The sequence below is a fragment of the Leptonychotes weddellii genome, chromosome 13 (assembly GCF_054177405.1).
Source record: "Leptonychotes weddellii isolate Sample4059 chromosome 13, ASM5417740v2, whole genome shotgun sequence".
Taxonomy (NCBI): Eukaryota; Metazoa; Chordata; class Mammalia; order Carnivora; family Phocidae; genus Leptonychotes; species Leptonychotes weddellii.
The window spans coordinates 19,662,619-19,682,910 of record NC_138381.1 but is presented as its reverse complement, the minus strand read 5'-3'; the positions used below and the strand labels follow the sequence as shown (position 1 = coordinate 19,682,910).

General features: G+C 35.5%; 1 protein-coding gene across 1 annotated transcript in view; it reads left to right on the top strand.

Annotated features, from left to right (window-relative positions):
- The window catches only part of DCC (DCC netrin 1 receptor), a 1,045,570-nt gene that overhangs the window by 829,271 nt on the left and 196,007 nt on the right, over positions 1–20,292 (top strand). The window lies entirely within an intron of this gene.

Here is a 20,292-nt window from a genome sequence, read left to right as displayed (position 1 = left end):
TTGAGGAGGGCACATTCTGCATGGAGCACTGGGTGTTATGCACAAACAATGAAACATGGAACACTACATCAAAAACTAATGATGTAATAATGTATGGGGATTAACATAAGAATAAAAAAAATTTTTTTTTAAATAATAAAAAAAAAATGGGGCGCCTGGATGGCTCAGTCGTTAAGCGTCTGCCTTCGGCTCAGGTCATGATTCCAGGTCCTGGGATTGAGCCCCGCATCGGGCTTCCTGCTCCGCGGGAAATCTGCTTCTCCCTCTCCCACTCCCCCTGCTTGTGTTCCCTCTCTCGCTGTGTCTCTCTCTGTCAAATAAATAAATAAAATCTTTAAAAATAATAATAATAATAAAAAATAATAAAATAAAATAAAACAGAGTTAAAAGTGCAGGTGTGTCACATGGCCGGTAAAGTGGCAGTAAATGGGATTTAAACCCAGGCCCCACTGACTTCAAGGCTGTCATCTCTCTCCCTCACTGTTGCCTAGGCAAGAGCAGCTGATGAGTAGAACCAGCAACCAGAGCGCCAACTCCTCTCTTCTCCCTTACAACATATATTCCCAGATCAGATAGCACACACTGAAGACACTAGAAGAGTTCTTGTAGAAAGTTTCTACAGTAGAGATTTAGAAAATAAACAACTTTTGTAATCCACACCCAAAGAACCAAGAATAACTTTGCCTCTGTGGCCTCATTTGCAAAATACCTATGCTAAAGGAAACTGAGCAAGAAAATCTATTTAGTATCTTTGGAGTTTATTATAGTACTAAAGTGTTATATAAATGTGGAAAATTAAAAGTTAATCATCTCTGCGTGTTAACATCTCTCTGCACCCTTCCTGCTATTCCCCACTTTCAGACCAATTTTTTAAAATATTTATGTCTTTAAAGTGATAAACAACAGAATGAAATAGGGACTCTATTTTCATCTCTAAGTTAAGATATACACAGATAATGGTACTTAGCCTCATGTTATTGAATTTGTGCAAGGAGCAAAAAAGACATCTAATTAAACAAATCCTACTGAGTACAAAATTGAAAGACTTGCACGGAATGACCCTAGTCATTAATCCTAAAAAAAGAAAATCAATGTGCAAAGAATGTTGTCTGGTGACTTCTGGTCGTCTACCTTCCCCAGAATATTCAGTGGCTATCTCCCATGATCTTTACAGAACTTGCTAATGAACAGAAGAATAAGAGGAGACATAAAAGAAGGAATCAGCAAGTCAGCACTGACCTAATTATTGCAAAGTGAATGTCTTTACAACTGACCTGCTGGCAACTCAGGAATGGGAAAATATTTTTGGTTAAGCAGTTCAGTATTTCATATGAATCATAAAGCTTAGAGCGAAAAAAGAGTTCAGCCAGAATTCATGAGTAAGGTAAAGCTTGAGTTTAAAGGATAGAAATGTTTACCTGTACATTGGCTGTATAATGATAAACTGGGATAGACAAGACGATGTTGCTATCTGCTTGGTCACTGACAAGCATATTCTGATTTATTCCAGAGAAGAAAAAAGAACTTTCTTTTTTTCCCTCCCTCCCTTTCTTTCTTTTCTTTCTTTTTCTTTTTTTCCTTCTTTCTTTCTTTCTTTCTCTTTCTTTCTTTCATTTCATTTCATTTCATTGCAGACTCAGTGTCTTCATTTAAGACATTGATTTAGGAAGGGATTACTGATTTGATCCATATTATTTTTTTTTATTCTTATGTTAATCCCCATACATTACATCATTAGTTTTAGATGTAGTGTTCCACGATTCATTGTTTGTGCATAACACCCAGTGCTCCATGCAGAATGTGCCCTCCTCAATACCCACCACCAGGCTAACCCATCCTCCCACCCCCTTCCCCTCTAGAACCCTCAGTTTGTTTTTCAGAGTCCATCGTCTCTCATGGTTCGTCTACCCCTCCGATTTCCCCCACTTCATTCTTCCCCTTCTGCTACCTTCTTCTTCTTCTTTTTTTTTTTCTTAACATATATTGCATTATTTGTTTCTGATCCATATTATTTTAAAGATGTTTTCATAAAATTTCATAATACTTCAATGTAATTTTGAAAGCAAAGATAATAGATAATAAGTGAAGAGAAAAAATCTAAAGTAGAAGGTCAAAAGATGATAACCTTTTAGTTACGCTTCTTCTGTTGTTCTTCTAGACTTCTTCTTTCATACCTCAATGCAGAAATTGAGAAGGAAAATTAAACCATGGGCCAGTATTATAATTGTGTATGACCTATATATCTATATCTATCTATATATGTGTATATGTATATATATATATGTATGTATGTATATACCATGATTGTTACTTGTTTGGCATTTACTTAAATTAATTTTTCATTAATGCTAATTATGGGCACACCCTGCTTCATGAGTACCCAGCTTGATAACTTTACAGCCACATGACCCACATCATGCCCTGCCCTCCTCCCCGGTCCTATGGACTCCATGCTTTTCTCTCCCTTTCAACTCTCACCCTCCCAACATACCCCCCCTTCTTACCCCAGATGTCTGAGGAGATCACGTGGTGGAAGTTATGAAGAACCTAATTCAAATTTTTTTTTTTACTACAACTTATTTCATTGAGTCTAGGTAATCATTCTCTTTCTCACAAAAGCCCTCTCACTTCTCAGCTCCCTTCTTTTTTTCTTCAAACTTTTGTCAGGGGCCTCATGAGCTATCACCCCTTCTATCTGGCATTCCTTTATTTCTTCCTTCACTGCACCTGTGAGCCCAAATCAGGCCCACACAATGTCTTTTAAGGGTAATGGAAATAGTGTGGATATCCTAGTAACAAGGAAAAAGAAAGTATTCTGATTTGAAGTGAAATTTGATTAAATGAAGAATTAATTCCATTAAAAGCTTCTTTATTAATTAATTCAACAACTATTTATTGAATATATTCTAAGTTTTAGAATTACTGTTGGCACTAGGGATCCTATTGTTAAGAAATAGCAGAAAAGCTTTTGAGCTTAAGTTCTAAGGAACTAAAAAGACATTAATCAAATAATCAAACAAACACAGAACTGTGATGAGCACTATCAGAAAAAGCACTTAGCCCATGAAAACATTAGATATATTCTCATTGAATTTTCTTGGGCTTAAGTAAATAAATAAGCATATAAAGATTTTTTATGAGACCTTTCATCAACTTCAACCTAATTCAACCATTCACTTGTATGCAATAGTTCCCCAACCCCTATCCCCCTGAAGAACACCCTGTGTAGGCTGGAACCATGTTTTGCCATCTGGTTTTGTTACACAAGAATCATTTTTAAAAGGAGTTGGATTACAGCCTCCACAAATTTCCCATGGGCTTTATTAGAGCTCTTAACCAATTGAGCTCTTTGCAGATGCTTTAGCCCCTAACCATACCTTACTTCCTAAATGTCCTCAAAAGAAGCATTTAAAAAGCAATGGAGTGTGACTCTACCACTTTCCACACTGCCTCCCTTCTAGAGGCCATACTTGTTCAGTCTGTCACCACCGCCAACTGCAAACATTTGTGAGTACCATATATACAGGGCATCGTATCAGGGATGAGGATTAAAAATAGATTGTATTCAGGTCCCTCTGGAATGTACTTTTCACTTACGGGGAGACCCACACACATAAGTGCATTTCTCCACTTTACAGGATTTCTTTAAATACAATCTCAGTCCAGAGGGCTTAGTAGATACATGTAATAAGAGTGGAAATAAACTGAGAATTTGAAGTCAAGTGATGGGCCTGTTGGGGTCCATTATACTAATCTAATTTTTGTGATTCAATTATTTTTGTAACATCTTTATTGAGATGTAATCCATATACCATAGAATTCACCCATTTAAAGTTATGCATGCATCACCACAATTCATTGTATAACATTTGACCATCCCTAAAAAATCCTCTACCCTTTATTAGTCACCCCTCATTTCCCTCCTATCCCCTTCCTCCATCAGTTATAGGCAATCTAATTTTGTCTCTAAGATGCACATTTCATATAAATGGAATACACCATGTGGTCTCTTGTGGGTGGCTTCTTAAAATCAGCGTAATGTTTTTGTGGGTCATCCATGTTGTAGCATCTATCAGTATTTCATTGCTTCCTATCGTCAAATAATATTCCATTGTATGGAATATTGTTTATCTATTTTGTTAACCTATTCATCAGATTTTGTTTATTCATCAGATGGTGGGCATTTGGGTTGTTTCTACTTTTTTTTTTTTTTTGCTATTATGAATAATGCTGCTGTGAACATTTGTGTATAAATTTTTGTGTGAAGGCATGTTTTCATTTTTCTGGAGAATACCTAGGAAGAAATTGCTGAATCATAGTTAACTCTACAGTTAGCCTTTTGAGGAACTGCCAGATTATTTTTCAAAGCAGCTGCACCAATTTACATCCCTACCAGCAGTGTATGAAGATTCTAATTTCTCCACATCCTCACCAATATTGTTATTATCTGTCTTTTTGATCATAGCCATCCTAGTGATTGTGAAATGATATACTATTCTAATTTTGTATTTGCATGAAACATTCTGTAATAGAGTTACAAAAAGGAAATCAATATCAAACTCTCTGTTTAAAACAGTAATTTGCACAAATATTTATACTAAAAAAGGTTGTAAAAAACTTACTGTAGCTCATGCATCAATCCATTTTTTGAAGTCCTAAATCCTAAAAAAAATATGATGTGATAATATGAAACTGTGGAGAATACTTTTTTAAGTTTGGAAGAGTTGTTGGTTCCAAGAGTTACTACAGATCCTCTCTTAGAATACCAAAATGAAAACACATGGTACTTTGCACACCAGAATTTTTGCAACTATTACCTAGTTTTAAGATATTTTAGTTCAAAATTGACTTTCTCTTTTTAAAAACCTGTGTTTAAAACAATTATGTAGGTTCTTTTTGTGCCTAAAAAATACAGTCCAAGATCTCTTTTGAAGATGATTGTTGATGGGTCTGTCATATTCATGACAAAGGATCAACATACCTTTCCATTTCTAAAACATGAATATTTAAAAAGCAGATTAGAAATGGGGCTCTATTGTTATCTATTGTTACTTAGGATCTTCTTTCTCATGCTTATTGTTCTGATGGACAATGGCTTATTCTGAAGTACTTCCACATCTTCCAGGAAAATGGCAGATTAGTTACATTAAAAAAAATCATTGGTTGATTCTCTCCATATTGTATAATTTAAGAAAAATCATTACCATTCCTTAAAATAAAAACACTAAAAACATTTTATCAAATAGGTTTTAATCTCATTTTTAATAGAACTAATCTGGAATTGTTTTATTCTTTTCTTTATAATCCAGTGGTGTTCAGGCAGATATCATTTTAAGTAATCAGCCCTAGTGTAATCAGTAATTAAAATTATAGCCAACTACAGCTGCTGCTAATTGTTAACCAATTAGACACATAATGAATGCATATGTAATTGAAATAATGATTGAAGTATTGATAGTTACCCATAATTTTTTTTCAATAGTAAACTATCTCTTACTGTTCTTAAATTAGAATGAGTTATTGAGATAATGTTCCTAACTACTCTGAGTAGCTTCTTGGAACTTTAGTGAGAAATGGACCCATTCTTTCGGCATGTATAAATAAAATTGGTACAGTTGATCAGAATTGACCTGAGTGGCTGTTGAAGAAGTCTATGGATCTTAATTGGTTTATTAGCATATTAACAGGCAGCATTCTGCAGATGGTTCTGTGGTCCCTGAGTGTCTGGCTTTGGCAGATTTGGGGACCATTATATAGGAATGTAACAGTCATTAAACACTGATGGAATCCCTGTTTTGCCAGGAGGCTGCAGTTGGTATCACTGTCAACCTGCTCATCAGTCTTTACAGGAATTAATTAGCTCACATATTTATAGCAATTTGGTAGTTATAATACCTGCATGACAAAAAAAAAGATTTGACATTTATTCTTTTTGAAAAATGATTGTTGAAGTTCACAAGACAGGTTAAAGCCAAGAAAAGAATATTTTGTCTACACCATCATAACTGATCATTATTTTGTACTTTCTAATCATTGAATCACATGAAGAGAGGCATCTTAGCAAGAATAAGCAAAGGCTGAGCAATACTGTTTGCATTTCATGATTCATCAAATAATGACCAATCTAATCTAAAGGCATAAACTCTGAATGTAAAGCCAGAATTTATTTAACCAAAAGGAGAGCAGAGTATGGTGTATCTATTAAGCTTAATAGACTTAGTAAGGCCAATCTACCAACAGTATCATAGAATCTGTCACTGGAAAGGGTCATGCTCTTCAGGAAAAGCGTTTTAGGTGAATATGACTCTGTTGTAACACCATGCCTGGAACATAGCAAGCATTTGGGATGTTTGTTGAATAAACTAATAAAGCAATGCATGTAGATAATGGCAAGATTTGCTTTAGGCATTAATCCAAAGAGAACAGATGATCAGAAATCCAAAAGCTTTTTTAATTTTAATTTTTAAAATTAGCAATGCAATAATAAGAGCACTGAGCTCTCCATTATTCATGTATCAATGATGTTTCAGAATCCTCTTCTCTCGGCTGCCATAATTCACTTGTTAGGCTAAATAAGAATTTCCAAGTATAATCTGGGATGAAGGGAAGAAACCTGTAAAACACACAATTTTGAAATTTTACTACATAATTAAGAATGTGTGAAAATTTGAACAAATACCATTTTTATCCAAAATAATAGAAATGGAAAAGAAAAGAACTGCTATTTTATTCTTCTGTCTAGTTGTATGGTGTATCATTTGTTAACACATTGTGCATGACCTTGTTTCTAATCCAGCAACTCTGTTGACGCCTGGACATTCATGGTTTGTATGTAAAGTATGAATAATAAATTATATTATTGGTCTGTCTTCTGGCATTACCTGAACATTGAAATTGAGAACAATTCCACTCACTCATTCTTAGAAGGAATATTTCTCAAACCTTCATTTCTAATAAGAGAGCACCGCAAAACACTTGTGATTCTGGAAGCAGACAGCTGTTAATATGAGTTATGTGAATCTGACCTGTAATCTCACCTGACATTTGGAACTCAAATATTTTCCCTTATTTCTGCAACACAATTAAAATATTTAGTCTCACTTCATTTTATGAGACATAAATAGCTATGTAAGTACTCTGTAATTACTGTACATTGTAACAAATGACCTCATAAATACATTGTAATGTCCCATGTAATTACATGGTAAGTCATGTCTTTGAGATGGTTGCTCTGAGATTGAAAGCCTGCTGGCTTCAGAGATTAATTACTTAGGGCCTAATTTGACAGTTTGCTTGAAGATATGCCTCTGTTAAATAGCCACTTCTTTTTTTTTGAGAAAATTGTTTCATAGTAACATTTTCCCTTATTCAATATAGACCCAGCTGTATGTGTTTATCCCTAAATATTGGACATGCCTAAATTTTAATGTACATTAAAGCATAGAGGGTATTGTTCTGTATAGGATGAAACTCATTTGCAATCATATTTATCCTATCAAACATCAAATAGAAATTTTTTTTTAAAGATTTTATTTATTTATTTGACAGAGAGAGAGATAGCGAGAACAGGAACACAAGCGGGGGAGTGGGAGAGGGAGAAGCAGGCTTCCTGCCGAACAGGGAGCCTGATGTGGGACTCGATCCCAGGACACTGGGATCATGACCTGAGCCGAAGGCAGACGCTTAACGACTGAGCCACCCAGGCGCCCCAAATAGAAATTATTTTTGTGACAAAGGCTCTGGTTTTGTCACTAAAACAATTTTTAGTATATAGTGTTGTAAAAACTTTGATTTTTATTCTCTTACTGAACACTGTACAACCTTTAAGCTAATATTTCATTTTTTAAGAGACCAATTGGTATATCATGATCATTTTAACATGAGTGCATTATTGCAATACTCTGAGTTCCTACTGGTTATTCTTGATACATGCATTTTATCCCATATATGAAAAAATTTTCATTTGGTATAAATCAGTATTTAAACTCTTATCTCTTGCCTCAGTTGCTTAAATATTTGGTGAAATCAATTATTCTGAAGTTATGCCATTCACCTTACTGCTTGAATAGCATCTTGGTTTCCATGTTCTAAAACAAACCAACAAAAGAAGTGAGAAATAAGTGCGCACTGTATTTTCTGCCTTAAATTGTATATTGGTCTATTTTCTTGTGCCTTTGAAGGGCATAATTTTACATATAACTCTGCTGATGTATTTGTGTCCTGGCTTTCCTAACTCTAGTTCCTGCATCAAGGCTGTTACATTGCTTTTAGTAGTTTTATTTAGTAGAAATGAATAGTCTGAGAAAGGACCTAGTGATCTCAAAGAGTTAATGAGCCTCCCTAAACATCCAGCTTACTTCCAGGGAATGACTTGGGTACTGGAGAATAAAGTCTATTGATACTGACAAATTCTGAAATGTATTACTCATAAGATCACTTTATCATGAACTCCAGGGAACAACCAAATTGCTTTATCGTAATGGAATTTTGTCAAAATGTGAATACCTCCTAGAAATTACATTCCCAGTTTCTAGGACCTAGAATAAAACAGGCCTGGCTACTAGGCTATGCATAGCAAATTATCATGTGAAAAAAAAAAATGCTCTTTTAAATCCAAGAGTTTACAAAAAAAAAAAATGCTAGATAGATACCAATTCTACCTTTCTTTTTTTATTCCCTTTAGTGTGGACTATAGTCTGTATTTGGGGGTGATTTTCTTGGTTGGCTTAGCAATATTCAGTTAATTTTATTTAGTTGGCCAAGAAAGCCTGGCTAGCAGGAAAAAAATAATTGATTTTTCTTCATTTTTCTTCCAGTAATAGAGACCATTCATAGTTACATACCTGAGAATCACCTCCAACAGGGTTTTTGTAATCAATGGAGAAAGCACTGCTTCTATGGGCCACTCAACAGAATATGGTAAAATCTACCATAATGAAACCACCTCTTTATACATTGCACTGAATGGTTTTTGAGTGGCAAAGAAAGTTGTTTTCCAGACTAATGTAATCTAGTTGTTGTGATCAGATGAAGTGTTTATGAAGATAATTCTGCCTAGTTAAGAATCATTCATTCACTTATGTATTTTTATGTCTTCGATACACAGTCATATGAAGCCAAAGTGACCTGATAACTCAAGAATTGTGAGATTAAAAAAATAATTAAGAGTAGAACTTTGTGTTTTGCGGTGTTTTTATGTTTCTGAACTCTTTCTCACTGATCACCCCTCAATAATTAGGTGAGAGAAAGAGTGGTCTTGTGATGTACAATCGACTCAGTTAGGTCAATGATTCCTAACGTCACTTAGCAAATTAATGAAAAGCTGAGAGTTGGAACAGTATGCTTTCTATCATCCATCTTATTATACTTATTGAATGTCTTTTATTTGCAAAATACTCTTCTCTCTTTTTCTAAATGACAATTCAGGACTGCATGCTAGACGGAACATCCAGTAAGATTTTTTAAGCACGAGTTATAAGTCTATTTCCATCTACCTGTGCCTAGGATTTAAGCTTTATTTAACATTTGGAGTTAATTCTTAAATAGATGACTAGTATTTATTGTGTAGAATAGGTATGCAAATTTGGGACCAGAGCTGAATTAGCGACACCACTGGAAAAGAGTCTGTGGACCACACTGGGCTGCTGTCTCCTTTTCTTCTGATAGACTTTTGTGCCTCATCTTTACATTACACAGGAAATATATTTTTTTTAGTATTGCTCTGAAAGTATCCCAAATACTAACTTACCAGACTGCCAAATTACCAGTATAACATGGGATGCCCTGTGTCTCCAGGCACAGTGATGGATTGATGCTCTCACAGTATTGGTTTGGAAACCTATTTGACCTTAATTTACTGGTTCAATTCCCCTATGCTACCAAAATGAAGTAGGTTAGATAAGTGATTAGTTTCCCCTTTTTTTCCCTTGGAATTGTGAAGGTTGAGCTCTCAGAATTTGATTAAAGGAGCAGAGAAAAGTGGTGGCATGTCAATTTCCCAGCATCAAATTAAATTTAGCCCAGTTTACTTTAACTAAGAAATATAAAAATGGAACACATAAGAAATAGAGCATATTCCAGACGCCATTTCTCACTGTGTGCAATTTTTTTTAAATCTTCTATGTGCCCGTTGTCTACACCTGAAAAAGACAGTTGTGTAGGATGAATGGGTATGGAATTCAGATCCAGTGTTAGGAGGGCTGTGCCATTAAATCAGGAGTAAGGAAGGTGATTAGGGATGCTCCTTCAGGAAGACTGGTCACAGTATCCAGACAAACAGAGAAGTAAATAGCAGCTGTGCCTGGTGGGGGGGAGTCAGAAGGGCTGACAAGGATTTTTTAGGCGCTAAATCAGAAGACCAGGAGGTTTGGGTGGTTCAGAGTGTGAAAGCAGGGAGTGCCTAGATTCAGAGAGGTGAGTAACAATTGGGAAGTCTGTCAGCCTCAGAGATGCACAAAGGAGGAGCTGCTGAAGGACCCACTCTTGGGTGTTTTGGAAGAACCAGGCAGATTACCAAGGTAAAAGAACGTTGACAAAGATGCATGGTAGCATCCCTACCAGAGAAACCCAGTCACTAAAACTAAGACCCAACTCAAAGTGGATTTGCAGTATATGATTTGAAGTTGAGCAGCCTGAGAAAAAAATCCCAATGTGGTTTAGCACGACATAACCAAGAACAGGATTTTTCCAGAGTAGGTCAAGTAGGGTTTAATCCTCAGGGAGAAGTCCCACTGGCACTAACTATGGGGAGCCAGGGACCACTGGGGCAGAGATAAAAGGAAGACTTTTACAACTAAACTAACCTATTGATGAAGAAATGTTCCTATCATTTCAAAGCCACATAAAGCCATAAACAAAATCACAACAGGCTAGCTTTCCTCATTTTTTAAAATAAAACAAAGCAATGTTTCTTGCCTGAATTTAGGACATGAAATTTTATTTAAGTCAAGATTTTTCAGTTTGTATATAAACATACTCTTATGATTGCACAAATATTTAACTTAGACTTGAATGATACTAACAGACTTCACTCTGGAAACGTGTCACACGAAGTATTTGCTAAAATGGCTTTATGTCATTTTGGATAACAGTTGCCTACATGAACTCAAGAATGCCAATTTTAGCATGCTACCCAGTTTTTTAACTTCACTTATCACAAGCGATTGCATATTTATGATAGTGAAGTAAAAACATGTCAAATCTGCAAGAATAGTATATAACTGCAGGAAAAATATATAGAGATCTTCATAATATTTTATTGACATTTTATCAAATCGGTATCTGGTTAGTCCCATAAAGTATAGAGGTTTATAAAAAGCCAAAACACATTTTGGAAATTGTTCACACAATTATACACAAAACAAAATTTAAAATACTCTTTAATTAGTGAATTAAGTTCTATTCCAGTTTGAAATTTAATTTTGTTTATTTCAGCACCAATGAAATATTTACCAAGTGTTTAGATAAATATCAAAGGTTAAATATTAAATGTTGTTATTGTATAATTTTGATATTATTAAGATATTTATTCTAAATGATAAAATTAGAAAATGCCCTTCCCAGCATTAACTAAAATATTATTAATATGGGTAGCCTTTGTTTCTACATCTTCTGTGAAGTGTCATTTATTGATACTACTAGAAGGTCCAGGAAACTTTTTTTTTTTCTGAAAGTGGATTGTTTTTCAGACAGCCTTTTCCCAGTAAATGCATTATCATCTACTCAGTTGCTTATGTCAGAAACCTGAGTCAATATTGATGACTTTTCCTTCTTTGCACCTGACATTCAATGAATCATGGTGTCCTGTCAAGTCTACCTCCAAAAATATACATAGCATTTCTTCACTTTTTCACATTCCTCTAATCTCCAAGGTCTCTTCTTTACCACCCATGCCAGAAGGTTCTATGGGCTACCCCAAGAAATGTGAATTGCACCCTACAGAGTAAATTGCTCCATAAATATTCATGGAAGAAAAGGAGTTTAAACAGTGTTATTAGGTAACTTACCTCTGTCAATGCTCCTGATGTGCAGAAGAAAATTTGTTGAGTCAGCATACAAGTAAGTAGGTCCACATTCTGAGAGGATTGTTAATAGACAGGGTCTTGCTTGCTTGATTTCTTTGGACCCTTGTTTACTTTTGCCTTTATTTTCCCCCCTCCATCTTTTAATCTCTTAACCTCTTGCCTCACTCTTTTTCTCTTTCCTCCTTCCCTCCCTTGAAGTTCAAAGCATGTTCCCATCATCTGCTTTAATCCACAGCACAATCCTTTGAGGTAGGTATTTCTCATATTGCAGATGAGAATACTGACTCAGAGAACTTAAGCAGCCCATCACTTGATCGGGAAGGTAACGGATATGGGTGTGAGCAGGGTGACACCTGGAGGCAGGGGGATCAATTAGCTGTGGCAGTAATCTGGGCAATGGTAATTAAGGTCTGAGGGCAGTGGCAGAGGAAATGTAAATAAGGAGACAGATGAGGGATACAATAAAAAGAGGTTCTTTAAAAGTGCCAAGGGCACTCTTTAATAAAAAGCTGTAGGGTGTCGTGAGTACAGAAAGCATATTTCATTCATCAAGCAACATGATATTCAAGAAATCACCAGAAATACAGAACAGAAATAAGGGGCAGAGTTCAAAACTTATTTTCAATTAAGTTTCAAGATCCTTCGATTCCTGCTGTTTCACCCAAGGCATTCTTATTTGCTGCAAGGACCTTCTTTCAAATGGTGCCCTTCAATTCCCTTCTATGGGAATGCTATCCAGATGAAACCACTTAAAAAAAAAAAAAAAAAAAAGGTCTTTACTATAGTCCCTGAATATGTTTGGAATGGGGCTTGTCTTCCTCTGCAGTCCATTCTAGAGAGAGTAAAGCAAAATGTCAGTGTGCAGTGAGATATGTGGAATTAAAAATAGAAGCTTACAAAATGTGGCTTCTGAGAAAAATTTGGGGTGGCAGACTTATCAATTTTTTTTCTGTTTTATTGCTTACTACTCATATGCTAGAGTGAAGGAAAAGTAAAGAAAGGAATTAAATGGAGCCCATGAAAAGGATAATACCACATCACCAAATGGAATAGGGTTATCTCAAAAAGTTAGAAAATAATGGCCACAGAGATCTTTTCTTTTCAATCAGTAAACCTAACTGCTCGCACCATGCTAACTTGGAAACTCATTCATTTTTATGATAATCAAAAAGGAAGTGGAAGGATTTGGGGAAGCTAAATTTTACAGTTCTTCTTTTACTTCAAATCTGAAAAAAAAAGTGAAATTAATCCTTGATTCAAGATAGAATACTGGCAGCAGCTTGAAAAGGATTAATTTCACCCTCTCAAGTAATGAAAGAACCAAAAGTCAAGTCACAGCTATTAGAATTGATTTTTCAAATGTCAAAGGTCATGTGTTAAGTATTTTTAATAAAAATAATTACCAGGCTTACCCATGAAGACTGGGCACAAGAGTGTTCCCATAACAGTGACCCCTTTAGGTGGCTTTGTGGGGGAAGGGGCAGTGAAGTCTGAGCTACTGAGCACTGACTGAACAGGTCCCATACAGAAAATAAGATACATTATGCCATTGAATATGAAAAATTTACTGAATACTTTCAATTAATTTCCCAAAACAATATAATTTGGGACATCTAGCCACATCTGCAGAAGGAGAACCATTTGAGCCTTTGCCACCTGCTGGTTCTTGCTTGAAACCAATGAGAAAGCATAAAAGATGCTAATAAACTTAGCTGCTGTCCATCTATGAGAATGAATACAAGCAATGAATTTACTTCCAAAGGTGAATGACAACCATTGAGGGGCTTTGCCTCCTGGCGTGTAGAGTGTATAACTGGTTCTATTAATTAATTGCTGCTGGGCATCGATATTAAGGTATTGGCTATGTGGGAATAATTTATGCAATCACTGAAAATCCTCAAATATGATCAAGAAAAATTATTATCTGTCAAAAACTAAGTATTACTCATGTAATCATTAGTACAATTAGGTTCTCCAGGCTTAGCAAGTGATTTACAACCATTTGTAGACATACTAAAGCACAATTATTTTCCTTGTTTCAATATGTGCATTGAGATTAGGGTCATTTATAAGACTTATAAAAGGTCACTCAACAAAGACACAGCAAAGTAGTTACGGGAAATTATAAGGTTATTATAAGGTTCTACCTCTTGGGCAAAGTTTAATGTCTTCATTTGTATTTTTATTTTCTATTTGAATTTACTTTAGACTTAAAAATTAATTTGTACTCCATAGAAAATAACCCATCTTGATTTGCCAAGGGCTACTTACAGGAAGACTAATACTAATAGTATTAAAAACTAATTATTGAAATTCAGATTTTATTCCTTTCAAGAATATTTTGTGGGAGAATTTAGGTGAGTAGAATTGCCAAGTGGAAGTTCTATGATTATTTTAGCATAAAATAATAAAAATATTAGGCTCAAACATTGGATAATCTTTCTGTGATAGTACAAGATGACTTCTGTCCATCACTTAACTCTGTGTCTCAATTTCTTCTTTTGCAAAATTGTAAAATGGTAATAATATCTGTCTTGGCTACCTTGAAGCATTGAAAAATAAAATATACATGATAAGTAATGGAATATAAACATAAGGTATGATTCTTCATCAATCTGATTTTCTTTACTAGTTTCTAAAACACTTGAGAAGAAAGAACACATCCACGCATGTGCATGTATGTGTGGGAGGAGGGGCTCAGAGAAAAGGGGTAGATGAGTGTATTTGTATTTAAGGCTATGTATTCTTTGGGGTCCAGGGACATTATATTATTAGTTTATTCACTAGTTTGTCTCTTTAGCCATTGCCTTAAATGAGCCCACTGATCTAACATGTCTCCTTGGCATGTCCCAAAAAACTTTTAACATTTTTCCAATCTACCTTTCCATTACATTCTAGTCCTATATGTCCCATTGGCTCTAGCCATTAAGGGACTACTTGACTTTCACTTGAAGGTGCTGTACATTGTCATGACATCGTGAGCTTACTCTTGATATGCCCTTTGTCTTAAGTATCTTATTTATCCCCTCCATAAAGTTCTACTCATATTTGAAGTCTTTCTTGATTCATATTTGAAGTCTTTCTCAAACACATGAGACAGAATTAATTTCTCCCTCTATTGTATTTCCACTGTAATTTTCTGGGACTCTCTGTTTTAGTATTTAACACTTTGTGTTTTCATTGAGTTTATGTGTATATTTCCTCAGCCAGAATGGATATACCATGACTTATCTGGGTGTTTCTATAGTCCCAAAGATAGTGTTTGCTACACAGCAGCAATGCAGTTAATATATTTTGAATGAGGAATAACTGAATGAATTACACTCTCAGCCTCTTAAACTCCTATGGGAGGCAATATTAAATAGTAAAGAATGCCAGCTTCAGAGTCATATAATCAGTTCAAATCCTGCCTCTATCGCTTGGTGGCCGCATAGGTTCAAGGTACTTTCCCATCTGTGTCCTGATTTATATGATTGTACAAAAAATGTGACAATAGACCTTAACTCATAAGATCATTATGAGGATAAAAAACCTGACATGGATATATAGGGTGCTTAGACCATTCACAGGTCTATAGTAAGGAAACAAAGTATTGTTAAAAAATATTTTTTAAGAGTGACATTTAGTTTGTCACATTTAAAGGGTAATAAGGGTGAGATAAATGGTCTCAGTAATGTCATACTCTTTCAGATATATTCTGACTTAAATAGTCAGATTAATTCTATTTATCTAAGTTCTTCTAAAATTATTAAAATGCCTTTGTTATATCATTACGCTTGATTCTAATTATTTTCAGAGTCTGTATTTGCAGATTCACCTACCTGCTAAAATGTATTTGTAACCCCAAATCAATACCCACCCTTTCCAGTCATTTGTGGACTTGTACACATATAGAACCATGTAACCATTGGAACCTCCAGAAGCACACATTCCCAGCTAAGGTTGAACAAGAAGACACTTCTTGTACTGTAACCAAGTGTCCTTTTTGTGGTCAAATAAATGCCACTTATTTATTTATTTATTTATTTACTTTTGCTTGCTATTGGTGATTTTGCTTTTTAAAATGCTCCCCAAGCATAATGCTGTTTAGTATCACTTTTTGCAAGAGACTGTGACGTGCCTTAGGGAGAAAATCCATGTGTTAGATAAATTTCATCCTGGCATGCGTTACAGTGCTATTGGCCATGAGTTCAATGTTAATGTGTCGACAATAATATTAGATAAGATGTCTTTAAACAGAAACACACATAAAACAAGGTCATGTATTGATGAGTTGACAAAAATGTTGTAAACAAAGGCTCATAAGAACCTAAACCTGTATTTTCCCTAGGAGCAATATTACCATATTTACAAGTACAGTGTTTGTGGCAATGTTATAGAACATGGCTACTGCAAATCATGAGAATTGACTGGCATGTCACTGACATTTTAAAAATGCTTAGCCAGTAACTGGCTTTATGTAATTTTTTAAATCCTTTTACAAAGGCACTTAGTCATTTGTAGAGCAACAGCTAATTTGTAGTAATCTAAAAGAGGAGGCTTAGACTTCAGTTTCCCCAGAGAATACTTTCCTGACTCTGCTACACTTCCACATGACTGAAACAATATCAAAGTGTTCCTGCCATTATGGGCCAGGGACTCAGAAATCCACTCCCTGACTCTGTGTCTGGCCTCTTTCTGACAGTCATTTATTTCTACCACCTCAAAAGAACAACTTCATATGTTATTTTAAAAATTAATTTACGGGGTCTGGGAGGTTCAGTCAGTTAAGTGTCCAACTCTTGATTTCGGCTCAGGTCATGATCTCAGGGTCGTGAGATTGAGCCCCTCTATGGGCTCTACTTGAGATTCTCTTTCTCCGTCTTCCTCTGCCCCACCCCCCACTCACTCTCTAAATAAATAAATAAATAAAATCTTAAAAAATAATTAACTTAAATGTTCATCAAAGTATTACACGCACATTGTTTTTTCAAATAGGCTTGTAACTAAAACCAATAGACTCTTCCTCCCCAAACCCTGTTTCCATTCCCTCCAGATTCCCATGTTCATCACTCTTTCTTTTCTGGAATTTATCTTCATGTTTTTCAATAATGTGCTCAGGTATCTGTCCCTTAATTCCTCAGCTTTAATTCACCAGTTTTAGATATCACCTGCTGATTTATTTTTATGTCAGGATTTAGCACTCTTGTACACTTCCATCCCTATTCCCCTTCACCGATCTTCTTCCTTTTTTTCTCCTCCTACTCTTCCTTCTCTTGCTCTTCATTCTTATTCTAGTCCTTCTTCTCAGAGGTGCAATTAATTAAAGTGAAATGCACAAAACTTCGGTGTTTATTTCTACAACTGTATTATTTCACTAGAGCTGCCATAGCAAACACCACAGACAAGGAAACCTAAACAAACCCAGATAGTTGTTTTCTTAGACCTCTGGAGGCTGGAAGTCAAAGTTCAAAGTATCAGCAGAGTTATTTCTTCCTCATCCTCTCTCCCTCTTCTTCCACTGTCTTTACATGATCTTCTTCTGTGTGTGTCTCCAGATCTCCATTTCTTATAATGACACCAGTCATATTGGATTTGGTCCTATGCTAATTGACCTCCTTTAACCTAATAATTTCTTCAAAGTCCCTACCTCCAAATACACTCAAATTCTGAGGTATTGGGGATTAAAACTTCCACATGTGAATTTAGAGCAGGGGCATGATTTACCCCATAATGATATATTTTGACAATTGTGTCCACCCATGTAACAAATGTGAAACAAAGATGCAGAATGTTTCCATCACACTGAAAAGTCTCCTTTTCCCCATATTCATCAGTCCCCCAGTGCAACTGCCATGAGCAACTGCTGGTCTGTTTTGTATTACTATAAAATAGTTTTGCCTATTCTTGAACTTCATATAAATGGAATTATACAGTATGTACTCTTTTGAGTTTATGTCTCATTATATCCAATCTTACATCATATTAAAATTTTCTTTACTGTATTATTGAGAATTCCATTTTCTTTTTCTGTTTTGGATTCTCTCTTTCTTGGATTTCATATCTTTTTCTCTCTGTTTGCCCTCTCATTTTTCCAAAGCATACCCTCATTAGTCTCCTGATGAAGGGAATGCAGATGGATATCTTTGAAACCATGTGTTTCTGAAAAGACTTGTACTTATATAAGCATATATTCTTATACTTGTGTTATATTTTCCTTATACTTGATCATTTGTTTGTATAGCCTTGGAAGTCCAGGTTTAAAATCCTTTAGGATTAGAATTTTGTAAATACTCTTCTATTGTTTTCTAACTCTGAATGTTGTTGAGAAAGCTTACTCCTTACAATTTTTACTCCTGATCATTTTTTTTTAAGATTTTATTTATTTATTGACAGAAAGATAGAGATAGCAAGAGCAGGAACACATGCAGAGGGAGTGGGAGAGGGAGAAGCAGGCTTCCCGCCGAGCAGGGAGCCAGATGCAGGGCTCAATCCCAGGACTCTGGGATCATGACCTGAGCCTAAGGCAGACGCTCAACGACTGAGCCACCCAGGCGCCCCTACTCCTGATCATTTTTTATGTGACCTGCTTTTTTTCATCCATTCTGGAAACTTTGGGATTCTCTCTCCCCCATGATGCTACAATATTTCACAGTAATGTGCCTTAATGTAGTTTTTTTTTCATGCATGATGTCAGATATTCCATAATCGCTTCTAGACTGAAGTCTCAAATCTTCAGTTCTGCAAGGTTTTTATTGGAGGGAAGGGTTCTTGTTTTTCTTTCTGTTCTTTGCTAATTTTTTGCTTCTATTTTTCCTATTTTTTCATTATTTCATCTTATTACTTGGATGTTGGAAATTATGGACTAAACCTCTAATTTCTTATCTTTTCTCTTCAAATTTCTATGATCATCTTTTTTTTTCCCCACTGAATTTAAGGAATTTTCTTTAATTTATCTTCCAACTTACTTATCGAATATTTAACTAGTACAACCAAATTATAAATGTCATAATAATTTAAAAGAATCTTTCATTTTTTCTGTATTTTTATTCCTTTCACAGATATAATATCTTCTCTTAGATTGCTAGGTATTAGTGACAACTTTTTGGATCCTTTCTCTGCTCTAAGCATCAGTGCTATTTCCTTCAAGGGCCATTATGTTCTTATGTGTTTTTTCCTCTGTCTTTTATAGTAAAGGCTTTTTTTTTTTTTTAAATGTCTGAGTGTCTTAAATTGTTGGTTTACATTAAAATGAAATATGTACTAAAAAGCTGATAGCAAAGTGCAAATTGTAGTTCATGAGTGGGGTTCTTAAGTGGGAGCCTCATTATTGGGGGATTGATCAGAAACCTGGCTATTGTTTTCTCTAGGACCAAACTTACAATTTTCTCTAGAGAATTATTACCTGATATTCTGCCTGGGGAATATACACCTACTTCTTTTTTTTTTTTTTTTTTAAGATTTTATTTATTTGACAGAGATAGAGAGAGCACAAGCAGGCAGAGCGGCAGGCAGAGGGAGAGGGAGCAGACTCCCCGCTGAGCAGGGAGCCCGATGCGGGACTCGATCCCAGGACCCCGGGATCATGACCTGAGCTGAAGGCAGACGCTTAACCAACTGAGCCACTCAGGTGCCCTATACACCTGCTTCTTATTGTTCTTAATGCAGATGGAATGCAGAAGAAAGAAGACTTGGGTGTCTTTGACTTAATAAGTCAAAAATAAGTCCCTTGCCCTCATCTCTACCCTTTTCTGTGCCTGATATCTCTAAATCTGTGGATTCTGTTTCAATAACCCTAGAGGATGAAACTCCCAGCTACTCCTAGGTCACTGAGTGTTGGTAGATTGATTTTGCTGGATGTGGGTAGGACCTCAATCCATCTTTTATTTCAGAACCATGCTTCAGTCTTGTCTTTCAAGGTATTTAGGAAGCAACAATTTCTAATCCTACCTGAACTTTGTCATGCAAATCACCTTGTTTTTCATTAATACCTCTTTTTAATTTTGTTTATTTTATTATGTTATGTTAATCACCATACATTACATCATTAGTTTTTGATGTAGTGTTCCATGATTCATTGTTTGCGTATAACACCCAGTGATCCATTCAATATGTGCCCTCCTTTATACCCATCACCAGGCTAACCCATCCCCCCACCCCCCTCCCCTCTAGAACCCTCAGTTTGTTTGTCAGAGTCCATAGTCTCTCATGGTTCTTCTCCCCCTCCGATATCCACCCCTTCATTTTTCCCTTCCTACTATCTTCTTCTTTTTTTTTTTAACATATAATG